At 42.4% G+C, this 15,640-nt stretch overlaps 1 pseudogene across 1 annotated transcript; it reads left to right on the top strand.

Moving 5' to 3' along the window:
* Positions 1–8,831: 8,831 nt before the first annotated feature.
* LOC100274962 (uncharacterized) lies at positions 8,832–13,787 on the top strand (annotated as a pseudogene). Its single transcript, NR_156711.1, has 5 exons — positions 8,832–9,107; positions 9,194–9,271; positions 11,127–11,259; positions 12,791–12,860; positions 13,392–13,787. The product of NR_156711.1 is annotated as an uncharacterized protein (transcript).
* The last annotated feature ends 1,853 nt before the right edge of the window (positions 13,788–15,640 follow it).

The following is a 15,640-nucleotide window of genomic DNA, read 5'->3' as shown; positions in this document are numbered from 1 at the left end:
AGTGCCAAACCTCGGCTCTCGGTAAAGACTGACGGCCGTTAGCTTTAGGATGGCCGCTGACGGCCCTTTGCCGAGCGCCACCTTTGCCGAGTGTTTCACGTGTCTTTGCCGAGTGTGGTCCTGTGCCGAGTGTCCAGCACTCGGTAAAGAGGCATGTTGCCGAGAGCCTAACTTTACCGAGTGCGGCTCTCGGCAAAGCCTGCTTTGCCGAGTGCCCGACAAAAGACACTCGGCAAAGAGGCCGATACTCGGCAAAACCTCGGATTCCGGTAGTGCGAGGTATAATAGGGAGCTCTTGGAGGAGTTTTTTTTATCCTGCTGAAAAATCAAGGTCGAGAGTACATTTACTAAGTTGCTGGGTATGTTCTAATTAATTTGGCCTTTACATCTCGCTTTCCCTGTCCTTTTGCGCCGAGGATCCGAGTGCTATGCTATCTTGGATCTTGTTGGGGCCAACAAGGTACGAAGATAGCTTATCTCTGTTGCTTGCTATCTGTACGACCTATAAATTAGCGTATAAAAAATGCCTCTTAATTAGACATTCTTATCTACTCTTTCGGTCCTAAAATAATATTCGTTTTAGCTTTTAATTTTTATATCTATATTTAAATAGATATAATAAATCTAACTACATATATAAAACACATAAATTAAATAATGTATGAATCTATTAATGATCTAAAATGAATTTTAGTTTAGGATATATCGTTCCACAAAGTCCTCTGATTAAACTTTGACGTAATAACAATTATGCAAGCTGATGATTATCTAAAGAGGACTAGTACATTATTACTCGGGGCTATTAGCTGCCCCTGAGCCAAACACACGACAGGTCGACATATATATATCATGGGTTGTGCTATTGTGCAAGGAAAAGCTTGTCATTTCATACAAAGCATGGCCGAATGTGCCTCGTGCGCTCAGGAGACATGGCCCAAAGTGGCACGGACTTCAAGAGGGTTAGGCTTTGTCTCACCACGACATGGTTCAAAGTCCCACCACCTCTAGCTAGTTGTATGGTACAGTGCAAATGCATAGTTACCTAGAGAGAGTTTGTGCAAATTCACTGTTTACCTAAGGGCTTGTTCAGATGCTAGGGGTTGAAAGGGATTGAAGGGGATTAAATCCCCTCATATTCAATCAATTTTGAATAGAAGGGGATTTAATCCTCTTCAATCCCCCTTAAACCACTAGTAACCAAACATGGCCTAAGGTGTGTAGACACAATTATCTTACTAAACGAGCAGAACGTTTGTAAACATAGCTTGCATGTGTGTAGCAGTACCAAATATCAAACACATTGCATTGTCTATGTTTATGCTTACTTGATTTGTGATGTAGGCTAATGGTTATTGCAAGCAACTAACCACATCTACTCCTGTAGCATATACACAGTAAAGTTTACTTGACCTGCAAAGAAGATCTTTTTATACATGAATTTTACCTAAAAAACTTAGCTTCCTATTAAACATCTCAAACTTTCAACTCTAGAGTTCTACTTTCAGGTTAGCTTCGGAATATATTGGACCTAGCAATTCCTAAACTTATTACACCCTAAGAGTGATGACAACATGAACAAACAACTTGGTGACGACGCTAGGGAAGGTACGTAGTAGTAGATAGGTAGGGGCCAGGCGGAGTTGTGGTAGTGCAGCCTGCCGGGCTAGAACAACTTGTTCATGCAGGGGCTAGCATCCATGACAAAAGAAGCTATTCGCCTACGTCCTATCTTTTTGGTTGGCCTGGCCCTTGCTCTCCGTGAGAGGCACACGGTTGCTTTGTCAAAGGTTTTTGGGGGGTGGCAACTGACACCATCAAACTGTCCTAGAAAAACATTGGCCATGGAGCATGATAGGGCTGGGTTGGCTGAGAAAGAAGAGGACAAGGCATCGCTGGCTATGTAGTAGCGGCGGTACAACTCTACCTACAAAATCTTGCTCTGACCACACAGCTGCCTGACAACGTCGGGGACGAGGAGAAATGCTCGGGGCTTGGCATGTCGACCTCTTTTCTAAAAAGCCTTGTGTTTTGTGACGTTGTCATATCTTTGTTTTGCTATAGTGACACAGAGCTTGAACAATCTATCAAAAAACTGATGAGTTTGGTAGGGCCCGTAGGGGAGTCTGGTGTCTATCTAGCTTTGAAGTCGAGGCGTGCAGATAACTAATCAATCTATATGTGCTCTTTCTCATAATATAGCTAGTTACAATATTGTCTTGTTATTTTAACACATTATTTAAAAATAATATCTAATGTTCATCTACTTATCGAATTTTGTAGAGTTTAGTTACTAAATACTCTCTGTTATTTTATCACCATCCATAATTTCCTTCTTTGCATAGTACACCTTCGTGTATGTCTGAAATGCGCCTAGTATAAACATTGCCTATGTCAACTCTTTATGAAATTGTGAATACATGTGTAAAAGTGATGAGTGATTGACAAGAACATGATCAATTTTGGTTGAATTTATGGATTAACCTTAGTGTGAGTGTGATATTGTATAACATGTTTTTTGCTTGTGATGTGTAGCTATGAAGGTTGGAGATGGTCGATGGCGAAGGCGAAGGTTAAATAGGTTCGTGTCGATGAACTAGTAGTGGTGAGGGATAACTGTGGAGGGTTAGACCGAGGGATCGGAGAAGCCAAAATACTAACTGTGGTGTTTGACGCTTAGGGACATCGATGAGGCAATGGAGGAGCATACTGTGTTGACCAACTGTGTTGACCAAGTCAAGATGACATTTCACCAACTCAAATGGAGGCATTGAAGAATTTGATGCTCGGTCGTTGAACGACTAGCGATGACACATGTTGTGATCATGAGGGAACATATCAGATACGCTACTCATAAGGGGTTTGATGGTTTGGGCCTCAAAACCACTAACAACTATTTTGGGGATTGGGCTTTTAAAACTCGGCTAGAGTTCCAGCAGGAACTAGAGGTGGTACGTGGCGGCATCGTGAAAATTGTGTCAAGATGAAGTGAAGTCAAGAAGATCAAGTGGTCGTTAGATGCACTGACCCAAAGTTAGACCATTTTACCCCTAGTTAAGCGGTTTAGCCAAAATATCTAAAGACATATTGATGTATAATAGGCCTATAAATAGGACAGAAGGTTGCCCCAACCAGCAACCTCTCTTCCACCATTTTTATTTCTCACAATTTTGTCTAGGTGCTTAGTAGTAGAGTAGATTTAGTTTTCCAGACAAAGAGATCTACATATGAGTACCTAGACTATAGTAATCTTTCATATATGCAAGTTGACAAAGTATCTGACCTTGTTTGAGGCGGTAATAAAAGATTTTTTCTTCTAAAATTTGTGGTTCTTTGCTTGTTTCTCTTCTCAAAGTTTTGCTTGTTTTTAGTGTTTCGATGCATTTTGTTTTGAAAGTTTTGGCTCTGTTTCTTAGCCATCACTAGATGAAATGACTCATTGGGAACACATCTAAAATTTGGTTTGAGCATATCTCTCACAGGCATCAAGTTTATTGATTTTGTTGATTGTTGCAAAAACCAATCTTAGGATGTGTGTGGGATCCTATGGTACATACTTCCCACATGCATCCAAACGTGGTTGGAGTTTTGGCAAAAACTGGAGATGGCACATGGCATCATCATGAAGCTTGCGTTGAGATGAAACAAAGTCATAAAGAGCACGTGGTCGTCAGATGCCAAAATATCTAAGTGCATGTTGGGACTATAAATTGGAAAGGAGATTGCCCAACCAGCTACCCCTCTTCCATCATTTTCATTTCCGGCACTTATGTCTAGGTGCTTAAGTAGAGTAAATTTAATTTCTAGACTAAGAGAGAACCATAAATGAGTGTCTAGAGTATTTTAATCTTTCATATGTGCAACTTGGCTAGGTGTCTGACCTCGTTCGAGTTGGTAATAATGAAATCTTTTCTCTGAAATTCATGGTCAAGTTTTTATTTGTTTATCTTCTCATTGTTTTTTGTGTTTCAGTGCTACTTTTGTTTTGGGAGTTTGGGATCTATATCTTGGCCATTATCAGATGTTATGACCCCTTGACCACCCCTTGACCACACATCTACAACTTGGTTTGAGCAGGTCTCTCATGGGCATCAAGTTTTTTGATTTTGTCGGTTGTGGAGAAAACTCCAATGTGAATAATGATTTGTTGGATTTTCACTGATTTGATGGATGGAATGGGTTGAAACTCTAAGAGGTGTAGTCATTGAACTCGGCTAGGGTGGAATCCAACCCTGGCCAGACTGACGACCATGCACCCTGACTAGGCTAAATTAACCCAGCTAGACTAACTTCTAACCTTGGTCAGGCCGCCCTTGCCTGTGCAGTTTGAGTGTTGGAGTGGTTTTAAGTTTTGTGACTCCGATCTTCAATCAGTTTCTTCCATGGGTTTCCAATAGTGATGAGAAACTTTTCTTGTCTACTATATATAAAGCAACAGTTTTCCCGGATTCCACTGTTGTCTCTTTTGTAAAAAACACTTCTTCTTCTTTCTAATCTAATTGCAGTTTAATATCTGTTATGTGGGACACATGAATCCTGGTCTTCAAAAAGTAGATCTAACGGTGCATGATTGTTAAAAAACCCTCACATCCATAATTTGTTCGTTCTATGGAAAATCTCTGATATTGTGTATAATGTTAGATCTAATTTAAAAGACCAAGATTCTTACATGTGCGCCAGCCCTTCGTATGCACCCTGATATCATCCCTATTAGAATAGGGTCTTATGCATTGGTGATGTTCATGTACATGATGGTCCTATATATATATATATATATATATATATAGCAGGTATAACGAGAGTCCTGGGTTTTCAATAGTTAAAGGAAGCTCAGGTCGATCACCCTGCAACCTGGTTCCAACCCAGCGTACCGACTGGACCAGTCTGTCGGTTGCACCACCCGCGCCCACGTCTGTGCGCGCAAAAAAGAAATGCATGCATGAGTCAAACACGTTTCCTTGCATGCGCGTAAATTTAGGAAAGATATGTGTGGCAGTTTCTATTTTTAAATGCTTTATTTTCTCCATAAATTTAGGATCGCTGCAACAGCCATGCGACTAGACTCGTAAGGACCATTTTATGATATATACTGTTACTAAATATGCTACTCTGTGTAGATAATTATGCAATTCGGTATACTGCGTAAAAATCTGTTACCAGCTGCATGCACATGAATTTATGATGAAAATAATGTGCTATAAAAGGAAATGAATTACACGCATAGAAACAAAAAATCGTATTTAATGTTTTATTTCCTTCATAAATATAAGATCCCTCCAACAACCATACAGCTAAATACATTAGATCTAGTTTATGATATATACTGATACAAATTATACTACATGATGTAGGTATTTATGCAATTCGTTACACTGCGTAAAAAATCTGGCATGTTGTTCACTGGTGGAGGCATCTCCGGGTTGGAGCGTAATAACCTTAAGTTTTGAGCATAAAATCCTTCAATTATAAGCGTATATATCGAGCCAATGTGAGGGGTTGATAGCTCTAGTAGGTTGTTATTACGATTCTATTTTTATGGCAGATCCGAAAAACATAGCAGCCGCATGCATGCGGTTATATATAGGGCAGGTATAACGGGAGTCCTGGATTTCCAATAGTTAAAGGAAGCCCAGGTCGATCACCCTGCAACCCGGTTCAACCCAGCGTACCGACTGGACCAGTCTGTCGGTTGCACCACCCGCACCTAGGTCTGTGCGCGCAAAAAAGGAAATGCATGCATGAGTCAAACACGTTTCCTTGCATGCGCGTAAATTTAGGAAAGATATGTGTGACGATTTCTATTTTTAAATGCTTTATTTTCTCCATAAATTTAGGATTGCTGCAACAGTCATGCAGCTAGACTCGTAAGGACCATTTTATGATATATACTGCTACTAAATATGCTACTCTGTGTAGACAATTATGCAATTCGGTATACTGCGTAAAAATCTGTTACCAGCTGCATGCACACGAATTTATAATGAAAATAATGTGCAATAAAAGAAAATGAATTACACACATAGAAACAAAAAAATCGTATTTAATGTTTTATTTCCTTCATAAATATAAGATCCCTCCAACAGCCATGCAGCTAAATACATTAGATCTAGTTTATGATATATACTGATACAAATTATACTACATGGTGTAGGTATTTATGCAATTCGTTACACTGCGTAAAAAATCTAGCATGTTGTTCACTGGTGGACGCATCTCCGGGTTGGAGCGTAATAACCTTAAGTTTTGAGCATAAAATCTCTCAATTATAAGCGTATATACCGAGCCAATGTGAAGGGTTGATAGCTCTAGTAGGTTGTTATTACGATCTTTTTTTTATGGCAGATCCGAAAAGCATGACAGCCGCATGCATGCGGTTATATAAATCCAAAAATTATGGCAAAATGCATAGATGAGTCAAACAAGTTCCCTTGCATGTGCGTAAATTTAGGAAAGGTATGTGTGACAGTTTTTATTTTAAATGCTTTATTTCCTCCATAAATTTAGGGTCGCTGCAACAGCCATGCAGATAGACTCGTAATTACTATTTTATGATATATACTGATACTAAATATGCTACAATGTGTAGATAATTATGCAATTCGGTATACTGCGTAAAAATCTGTTACTAGCTGCATGCACACAAATTTATGATAGAAAGAATATGTAATGAAAGGAAATGAATTTCATGCATAGAAACAAAAAATTGCATTTAATGTTTTATTTCCTTCATAAATATAGGATCCCTCCAACAGTCATGCAGCTAAACGCATTAGAACTAGTTTATGATGTATACTGAAACAAATTATACTACACGGTGTAGGTATTTATACAATTCCTTACACTGCGTAAAAAATCTGGCATGCTGTTAACTGGTGGACGCATCTCCGGGTGGAGCGTAAAAACCTTAAGTTTTGAGCATAAAATCCCTCAATTATAAGCGTAAATACTGAGTCAATGAGAGGTTGATAGCTCTAGTAGGTTGTTATTACGATCCTATTTTTATGACAGATCCGAAAAACATGGTAGCTACATGCATTCGGTTTCTATTTTTATACAGATCCAAAAATTATGGCAAAATCGTGGGAGTTTCCATTGTTTGGGCGCAAATTATGAACATCATAAATCAAGGAATTGCATTTCCAATGTGTATGCAGTAAACTGATATACGAACTCCGTGTTCAAGCATAAAATCATACAATTTTTAGCGTAAATAATACATGTGGTAGGCATAAAACACAATAATCGAAAAGAAAACTGCGCCGGATCGGAGGATGTCATGCGCGCATCTCGCGCCTTCCGTGACGTCGCTCGCTCGAACATCGCGCCTCATGCGTCGCTGTCGCTACTCGCACGTCGACGGGTGTCGCTTGCTCACCGGCCTTGGAAGTGCCGCCTCATCGGGGCTTCGGGGACGCCGCCACTTGCCCGCACAAGGGCCCCGCTGTCGCTCGCCCTCTAGATCGGGGAACCGCCGCTACTACTCTGGATCGAGGAACCTCCGCCACCGCGCGTCGAGGTAATGGAGTTGCTGCCACCGGCCTGGGAACCGCCGCCACCGCACAAGAGCACTGCCGTCGCTAGCCCTCAGGATCGGGGGCCGCCGCCGGCCTGGGAACCGCCGCCACCGCATATCGAGGTCGGGGAGCCGCGGCCACCGCAGCCACTGACCGGGGGTCCACCGCCGCGCGCGCTATCGGACAACCGTAGTCGCTAATGAATCGAGATGAGGCGTGAAAAACTGATCTATAGCACTACGGATTTTCTTTTATAGACGTCTGAATCTGGTCTGGCTCGACCGGATTGCACTGTCTGGCCTGAGCTTTCTTTAGTTATTGAAAGCCCAGGACTCCTAATATACAATATATATATATATATATATATATATATATATATATATATATATATATATATATATATATATATATATATATATATATATATATATATATATATATATAGTCTCCAGGTTAATGAGGCTGCAGAATCATTGGTTGCCATAGGAACAAAGGCTTATTGCTTGGGTGTGGGCCCATGCATACCCATTGGAAAAAGGAAAAAGATATCTTGAGGCTGAGGGCAAAAAGACCTGTCAGTTCAGTTCCGTCCCCTCCCCATACGCAGTTCCGCGAAACACGCACACACCTGAAGGCTCCTGCCACCGATTCTCGATCCACACTGTAAGGCTATGTTCGTTTAATCCCAAAACCATAGGGATTGAGGGGGATTGGAAGGGATTGAAGAGGATTTTGACTTGTATGGGATTTAATCCCCCTCAATCCATATGGATTGGCACAAAACGAACATGGCCTAAGGAAATTAAAAGGAATCGCTTTGGTGACACTCGTACTGAACCACAAAGCTATGCACTACCAGTTCAACACGAGTTTCTTGCTTTTGGCTGTACCGTGCGTTACAAGTGAGAGGAAACCGGCGTCTGCAATCTGCTGCTGCTGCTGCTTGTTTGTTTGTATCCCGGCCGTTTGATCGGCTGCTTGATCAACAACTCCGCTCTCTCAACAATGCTGTAACTGTAACAATATAATACAAGTGAGAGGAAATCTTTGTTTCACCCGTGGTTCTGAATATATACTCCAGCACTACTCTGAATCCGACAAAAACTTCGTTTTCCTTTAAAAGTCCTTCGTCTTGCCTCTTTTGACCGGCACAGACAAAAGTGATCGACGGCCTACGAATTCCGCGTAATCCCTACTACTCTATAAGCACGGTGTGTAGGCGTGCACACCGTGCGCCATCGTTCTGCCAGCCTCCCGATGCTCCCCTGCCAGGATCCGGTCACACTTTTGTCGCCGCAATCATCGGCTACCTGCCCCTCAACATCCTCCCCCTCCGCTCCCCGTCCAGGATCTCAATCGCGCATTGATGGCGTCCTCGCTGCCCCCCTCGCAGCCCTTGCCCCGTCCGAGGTTGGCGCTGCCATCCCACTCCAATCCTACTAGCTGTCGTTGTTGTTGACGAGGGACGTAGTCGCCACTAGATCCGGAAGAGAGCAACCATGGGGAGGACGACCCGAAGCAGCGGCGTTGTATCCATGGAGATGAGGACGACATTGCCTCCAAGTCTGCTCTACCGGCTTCCATCGACGGTGCAAGGTACGGATTCGAGCCTCCGGTCCTTCAATCTAGCCACCAGGTAGATTCGTCTCAGTGGTGGCCGGATTCATCTCGACGGTGGTCAGATCCAGCAGATAGATTGATGGCGAAGAGGATGACTCCATGTACAAGCGCACTCCCCCGCCTTGCATCGACATTGCTAGGTATGGATCGTAAGCACTCTAGAACTTACTCTTCGTAAGCGCTCAAACCAAATTGCAGTTTCCGGGCGGATCCCAGTTTCCGGTCGATCCGACCGCGTAGACAGGAGATACGACGGCTAGACGACCGGCTCAGGGAGGTCGACATCCGCGTCCGCCGCCATGCCCACCGTGTCATCCCCGCCCTTCCCATACGGCCTCGCCTGCGGGAGGACCGACTTCCCTTGATACCAACAGCGGCAGACTCCTTGGGGTAGCGCTCCCCGTGAGGCATGAGTAGGGTGAGCCATCGCCATCTTGGTTGTCTTCAATGCCTGGAGCTCCACGATACCGCCGGGCGCTAGGGTGTAGGCGAGCGCCGCCAGCCTCCGTAGGCCCACCCGCCCTTCTCCTGTACCTTCGCCACCTGGCTCCGACGGGCACACCCTACACCAGTGCTGCTCGCCGGATCCGAGGTGGAGGCGCCTGCGCTGTCGACGCAGCTGTCGAGCCTGTGGTGGTGTCGCTGACCCTGCTCTCCTACGGGCTCACCGGCGCGCTATCTCGGCCTTCGGGAACCTCACGTTCTTGCAGATGCTGAACCTGAGCTACGATTGGTTCCGTGAGGAGGTCCCGGTGACCATCAACCGCCTTGCGCATCTGCAAGTGCTAGACCTGAGCTACAACGCCTTCTCCGGTTCCTGCGTCAGCTTATTGGTGCTGAGCCTCAGTAGAAACCATATCCATGGTCGCATCCCCGTCGAGCTCGGCAACAGGCTCTCCAACCTCCGGGGGCTCCTGGTGGCCAACAACATCCTACGGTCGCCATCCTAGGATCACTTGATAACCTTTGTTCCTCGAGTACCTTGATCTGACAGAGAACCAAATGATCTGGTGCTGCACGAGTTTGGGGGCATCGGAGACCTCCAATTCTTTTTCCTCTTCACGAACAACCTCTCGGGCGTGCTCCCACAGTCACTGTACAACCTGTCATCACTCAATAACTTTGGGGTAGAATACAACCTGTTGTCTGGAACTCTCCTTATCAATAAGACGTGTTTCGGGTTACAGACTAAACACAAATTTCCCAATGCGCTTAGCGCTACTGAATAAATTACGATCTAGCTTTGAATAATAATATCGAACTACTGAAAACATATTGGGTTACACCTACAAAGTGAACTCACCTAGACGTAACACTAAGGCCATTGTATGATTATTTTTGTTTCTACTTATGAAAATAAGCACTTAAGTTCTATTATATTATCCTCTTTCTAAAACATTTTAGACCACGAGAAACTCTACATGAAAATAAGCACTCCCCTGATTGATTTTCCCCTAAAATGATTTATTATTTTCATTGCAAAAACTAAACTCATAGAAGATAATTGTTAATATTTATACATAAACATTAATTACCATTTACAGGAAAATAGTCTTGATCTGTCATCTCTTGAATCAGCACCCAAAAGTTTGCGTCTGGATCTGTCATCTCTTGAATCAGCACCCAAAAGTTTGCTCTTTTAATTATATCCTTACACAATATATTTATTGTGTGCAGAAAAAAAAATAAAGAAACAAGAAACTCACGTTTACAAATAGTCTTAAAGGTAGTATATCCCAAGCAAGAACAACCAAGGTTTAGTAAAAGGAAGGATTGTGTGTTGATCTACCTGGGGCGAGCCATTAACTATGCACTGCTCAGACTGGTGTTGATGGTCGAGTGGTTTGTATCGATGAATTTGATAAGATGCGACCTAAAGACATGGCGTCAGTTTATATGTTTGGTGAAACTAGAATAGACATAGTAAATCTTCTTTCTTGCTATGCTCTGTCGAAACCTCATTAACCCAGTCTCTGTTTTCTTATGCAATTCCAGAGTTGCGATTCCTGAGGCCATGGAGCAGCAGACAATATCTATTGCCAAAGCTGCCATTACAATAATACTCATTTTAGGGACTTCATTTCTTGCAGCTGCCAATCCAATTGCAAGATGCTATGACGCTCTTAAGGTTGGTAAACATGTATTTATTGATGCAATAATTATCCACTATATAAAGTATAAAATGTTCTAGCTATACAGGCAAGCCAATTAATTTGACAAATTTTCTTTTGTTGTTTGCAAGCCAAACTAACTTGTATAGCCTTTCTTATAAATTCCATTTCGAGCATGTGTTGCTTTCTAATAAGTCATATGCTTCAATTCACGTGGTTGGTTATACAGTTATTGGTGGTGATTATTGAAATTGTATTTAACCATTTTTCAATATTTAGAAAGCCTATTTGGTTTCAACAGAGTCATGTATCTTTTCATTCTTGATGAAATTCTGGTATGGACTTTGATGTTTGAAGCACCCAGATGTAAATGATTTGCAAAAGTTGCAGAAGAGATTCAAAATAAACCAGTTATCATTCACATAGTTTAAATCACTATTGTGACTGAGATTCTCATAAGCGCTAAGTTGCCTAATAATTCAGTAGAAGATGACACACTAAAGTTATTTAAAAGAGAACACACTACAGTTAACGACCCTTGAGTGTAGCTGACTGAGGAAGAGCCTTGCCATAAACCTTGTCTATAGTTTGAGCAGGGCCGCCCCTACAAGGTTGATAAACATGCTTGTAGGTTGCAGATGGATCCATCCTTCTTCTCATCAATCAACACTGGAACAAAACCATTAACAGCATAGGAGTCACGAGTGCTAGCTTGCAAGCTTGGCTGTTAGGCTTTCGCGCAGTGGGCGTTGTGCAAATACTGTCTCATTCTTGTCCACGATTGAAGAAGCATTGACACTGTCCTTGTCCATGGTAGGCGTTGCCATAGGTTCAGCGCAGGCACCTCTGTGGTGGTCGCTAGGGCCAGGTTGATAGGCTGGCCATCGTCCACGGGTGACATGGTTGGAGGGACCTAGGCTGTGCATGGCTTGTCCAGGGTGGGTGTGGCAGAGCTATCACCAAGGATCACCAGTCAGCTCACGTGGTGGCTCATGCTCCTTGTCCGAAGTGTATGGAACCTCACTACCATCTTTCTTGTCTGCAATGAGTGCTTTGCCACAATTGTTAGCGTCCTGACCATTCCCTGCCAACAATGGATCCAGAATTTTATAACAGAGTATGCCACATAAAAAATATTCAGATTTTTTAATAGAATACGCCACAACAAATATATTACTCCATTTTTCATTTGTACATGTTTTATTCTAAAATGAACTAGCGAGTGACAAATATTCTAGAACGGAAGTAGTATTATATAATTCAGTAAAATTGTTTGTAATTTAGTAACACCATATTTATTTGATAAACCACATACACTAAGTAACTGAAACGAAGGGATTTTACCAAAGATAATAAAGAGCACAAAACGATTTAAATAATAAGGTGTAAAAATCTTACCAAAGAAAAAAATGATTATCAAAGAAAATTGAAAACTCTGCTTCTGTTCTATCATATTGGGTGGGGTTACTGGTCAAATAATTGCATCGTATCTGGGTTGCACCATCTGATGACGTCTCTGTCTTGGCATGTTTTATTCCCACTATGTAGTGACCATGAACTTGTACGTTGAAATCCCGACGGGCCTCAGGAGGCCAGGAGGTGGAGAGGAGTTGAGCAAGTACTACAACCTGCATGTTCTTTTCCATCCTTGGATTGGTGAATTAGTTTGGATGTTTTTGTTCTTTAATTTGCTATCGTCCTCAATTTCGGTGTGACTAAGTTAGTTGGTCGCAATGAGTGGTATGATCATGAGTTTTTGTTATTGAATCGAAATTTCTTGAGGTTTGTCTCCCCTGATCTATTTTATTGTCTCAGCTGCGTGTAATGTGGATGCATTGTTGGGTTCATTTCACAGTCCACTATCTTTTCTCTTCTAATGTTGGTATGCGTGGATGAATTGGTTGGTTCATTTCACAGGCCCATTGTCTTTGATCACTCCTAATGTTGGTGGGATGCGTAGATGGTTTGGTATTTTCATTTCACGGGTCCACTGTCTTTGATCCCTTCTAACACTGGGATGTGTGAATTACCAGAGATGATGTTGTATTTGTTGAATGCTTTCTTCCATATAGCTTTATAGGTTTGTATGTCTGAGTTAGCTGAAAATACTGATGATTTAACCCATGTATTTGGTCATTTCTTCTTTCAGATCAGTTCTCATATTCTATAAGCATTTATCTCGAGTCAGCAATTAGGAACTGTGATGGTTTTTAGGTCACCGGGAAGGTTGTTGAGAAGATCTTGGACTGGGAGAGAAGTGCACAGAAGCAAGTTAAAATCATGTTGAAGCCCGCTCATGTCATCCTGTAACGTCTATTCAATTTTTTCTTATTCCATTTTGTGACGTTATGACTAAGCATGCCAACTGGCATCCTTAGCCCACTTCTTATCGAGCTTGGGTGCATACCACATGTATTTAGGTTGCCTTGATTTCATGTTATTTTTTTCATATTTTGCAGTTCATTTTCCAATGCTATCGAGCAGAATTGTATCGTTTCAAACATCTGTCATCTTGATGCTAATGTAATCACGAAGCATTTGGCTAGCCTTTCAATTGACACACAATTATGGAACTGTAGTTAGGAAGATTGGTTGTTGGCATAGAATTTATGAGATATTGAGATCGATGGTATTAAATATTTTTTGTGCCGTCGCAACGCACGGGCAATTAACTAGTTATAGATGATCTGGACGTCGTACCTTTTGTTCACAATGGATGTCCCTGGTGTCGTCCAAACTCTCCACACAGTATATATATAACCTTTTTCTCCCAGTTATAATCAGCCCAAGGTGCACAATTCAGTTCAATTACGAAAGATGAAACGTCACTGTAGTGCAGCAAACGAAGGCACACGTTAGACTCTTCTAACCTTCTGCTGGCATATATCAACTGCTATCGACCAAGTTAACCCATCTATCGTAGCGTTCCAATGCATCATAGACTTCACCATTAGCATACAACAATCTCCTCACCACGTCAGCTTTTCATTTATAGGTTTTAGTTAACATAAAACACAATTTTTTTAATATATATATATATATATATATATATATATATATATATATATATATATATATATATATATATATATATATATATATATATATATATATATATATATATATATAGATTGTATATTAGGAGCCATGGGTTTCCAATAACTAAATGAAGCTCAGGCAAAACAGTGCAATCCGGTCGAGCCGGACCACATCCGGACGTATATAAAACAGGACCCAGAGTGCTAGGGTTCAGTTTTTCACGCCCCATCTCGATTCATTAGCGACGTCGGTTGCCCAATAGCGCGCGCGGCGGTGGACCCCGGCCAGTGGCTGCGGTGGCCGTGGCTCCTCGACCTCGACATACGGTGGCGGCGGTTCCCAGGCCGGCGGTGGCGGTCTCCGATCCAGAGGGCGAGCGGCGGCAGCGCCCTTGTGCGGCGGTTTCCAGGCCGGCCGGTGGCCGCAACTCCATTACCTCGACGCGTGGTGGCGGAGGTTACTCGATCCACAGTGGGGCCCTTGTGCGGGCAAGCGGCGGCATCCCCGAAGCCCCGAGGAGGCGGCACTTCCAAGGCCGGCAAGCAAGCGACGCCCGTCGACGTGCGAGTAGCGACGGCGATGCATGAGGCCGATGTTCGAGCGAGCGACGTCACGGAAGGTGCGAGATGCGCTCAGCGATGATCACGCGTGACATCCTCCGATCTGGCGCAGTTTCTTTCGATTATTGTGTTTTATGCCTACCACATGTACTATTTACGCTAGAACTGTGTGATTTTATGCTTGAACACGGAGTTCGTATATCAGTTTACTGCATGCACATTGGAAAGGCAATTCCTTAATTTATGTTGTTCGTAATTTGCGCGCATGCAATGGAAACTATCACGATTTTGCCATAATTTTTGGATCTGTATAAAAATAGAAACTGCATGCATGTGGCTGCCATGTTTTTCGGGTCTGTCATAAAAATAGGATCGTAATAACAACCTACTAGAGCTATCAATCTCTCATGACTCGGTATTTACGCTTATAATTGAGGGATTTTATGCTCAAAACTTAAGGTTTTTACGCTCCACCCGGATATGCGTTCACCAGTGAACAATATGCCAGATTTTTTACGCAGTGTTAGGAATTGCATAAATACCTACACCTTGTAGTATAATTTGTTTTAATATACATCATAAACTAGTTCTAATGCGTTTAACTGCATGACTGTTGGAGGGATCCTATATTTATGAAGGAAATAAAACATTAAATGCGATTTTTTGTTTCTATGCATGCAATTCATTTCCTTTCATTGCATATTCTTTCCATCATAAATTCGTGTGCATGCAGCTGGTAACAGATTTTTACGCAGTATACTCAATTGCATAATTATCTACACAGTGTAGCATATTTAGT

Source organism: Zea mays, chromosome 8 (assembly GCF_902167145.1).
Source record: "Zea mays cultivar B73 chromosome 8, Zm-B73-REFERENCE-NAM-5.0, whole genome shotgun sequence".
Lineage (NCBI taxonomy): Eukaryota > Viridiplantae > Streptophyta > Magnoliopsida > Poales > Poaceae > Zea > Zea mays.
This window is presented reverse-complemented; position numbering and strand designations above follow the sequence as displayed.